Below are 2,187 nucleotides of genomic sequence, written 5' to 3' on the forward strand. Positions count from 1 at the left end.
AGGGGGGAGGGGGGAGGGGAGGGGAGAGGGGGGAGGGGAGAGTGGGGGGGGAAGAGGGGAGGGGAGTGGGGAGGGGAGAGTGGGGAGGGGAGAGTGGGGGGGGGGGAGATTGGGGAGGGAGAGGGGAGGGGAGAGTGGGGGGAGATTGGGGAGGGGAGAGGGGAGGGGAGAGTGGGGGGGGAGATTGGGGAGGGGAGAGTGGGGAGGGGAGGGGAGAGTGGGGGGGGGGGAAGAGGGTGAGGGGAGAGTGGGGAGTGGGGGGGGGAAGAGGGGAGGGGAGAGTGGGGAGGGGAGGGGAGAGTGGGGGGGGGAGAGTGGGGGGGAAGAGGGGAGGGGAGAGTGGGGGGGAAGAGGGTAGTGGGGGGGAAGAGGGGGAGGGGAGAGTGGGGGGGGAAGAGGGGAGGGGAGAGTGGGGGGGGAAGAGGGGAGGGGAGAGTGGGGGGGTAAGAGGGGAGGGGAGAGTGGGGGGGGAAGAGGGGAGGGGAGAGTGGGGGGGAAGAGGGGAGGGGAGAGTGGGGGGGAAGAGGGGAGGGGAGAGTGGGGGGGAGGGGAGGGGAGAGTGGGGGGGAGGGGAGAGTGGGGGGGAGGGAGGGGAGAGTGGGGGGGCAGAGGGGAGGGGAGAGTGGGGGGGAGGGAGAGTGGGGGGGAAGAGGGGAGGGGAGAGTGGGGGGAAGAGGGGAGGGGAGAGTGGGGGGGGAAGAGGTGAGGGGAGAGTGGGGGGGGGAAGAGGGGGGGAGGGGAGAGTGGGGGGGGAAGAGGGGAGGGGAGAGTGGGGGGGGGAAGAGGGGTGGGGGGGGAAGAGGGGAGGGGAGAGTGGGGGGGGAAGAGGGGAGGGGAGAGTGGGGGGGGGAAGAGGGGGGGAAGAGGGGAGGGGAGAGTGGGGGGGAAGAGGGGAGGGGAGAGTGGGGGGGGGGAAGAGGGGAGGGGAGAGTGGGACGGGGAAGAGGGGAGGGGAAGAGGGGATGGGAGAGTGGGGGGGGAAGGGGGGGGGAAGGGGGGGGGAAGGGGGGAGGGGAGAGTGGGGGGAGAAGGGGGGAGGGGAGAGTGGGGGGGAAGGGGGGAGTGGGGGGGGGACGGGGGGAGGGGAGAGTGGGGGGGGAAGGGGGGAGGGGAGAGTGGGGGGGAAGAGGGGAGGGGAGAGTGGGGGGGAAGAGGGGAGGGGAGAGTGGGGGGGAAGAGGGGAGGGGAGAGTGGGGGGGGGGTGGGGAGGGGAGAGTGGGGGGGAAGAGGGGAGGGGAGAGTGGGGGGGAAGAGGGGAGGGGAGTGGGAGGGGAGAGTGGGGGGAAGAGGGGAGGGGAGAGTGGGGGGGAAGAGGGGAGGGGAGAGTGGGGGGGAAGAGGGGAGGGAAGAGAGGGGAGGGGGAGGTGGGGGGGGGGAGAGGGGAGAGTGGGGGGGGGAGAGTGGGGGGAGGGGAGGGGAGAGTGGGGGGAGGGGAGGGGAGAGTGGGGGGGAGGGGAGGGGAGAGTGGGGGGGGGGGAGGGGAGGGGAGAGTGGGGGGGAAGAGGGGAGGGAGAGTGGGGGGGAAGAGGGGAGGGGAGAGTGGGGGGGGGGAGGGGAGGGGAGAGTGGGGGGGAAGAGGGGAGGGGAGAGTGGGGGGGAAGAGGGGAGGGGAGAGTGGGGGGGGAAGAGGGGAGGGGGAGAGTGGGGGGGAAGAGGGGAGGGGAGAGTGGGGGTGAAGAGGGGAGGGGAGAGTGGGGGGGAAGAGGGGAGGGGAGAGTGGGGGGGGAGGGGAGAGTGGGGGGGGAGGGGGAGAGTGGGGGGGGAAGAGGGGAGGGGAGAGTGGGGGTGGGAAGAGGGGAGGGGAGAGTGGGGGGGGGGAAGAGGGGAGGGGAGAGTGGGGGGAGGGGAGGGGAGAGTGGGAGGGGAGAGTGGGGGGGAAGAGGGGAGGGGAGAGTGGGGGGGCAGAGGGGAGGGGAGAGTGGGGAGGGGAGAGGGGGGAGGGGAGGGGAGAGGGGGGAGGGGAGATTGGGGAGGGAGATTGGGGAGGGGAGAGGGGAGGGGAGGGGAGAGTGGGGGGGAGATTGGGGAGGGGAGAGGGAAGGGGAGAGGGGAGGGGGAGAGGGGGGGGAGATTGGGGAGGGGAGAGTGGGGAGGGGAGAGGGGAGGGGAGAGTGGGGGGGGAAGAGGGGAGGGGAGAGTGGGGGGGGAAGAGGGGAGGGGAGAGTGGGGAGTGGGGGGGGGGGAAGA

This window comes from Heterodontus francisci, chromosome 32, assembly GCF_036365525.1.
Source record: "Heterodontus francisci isolate sHetFra1 chromosome 32, sHetFra1.hap1, whole genome shotgun sequence".
Lineage (NCBI taxonomy): Eukaryota > Metazoa > Chordata > Chondrichthyes > Heterodontiformes > Heterodontidae > Heterodontus > Heterodontus francisci.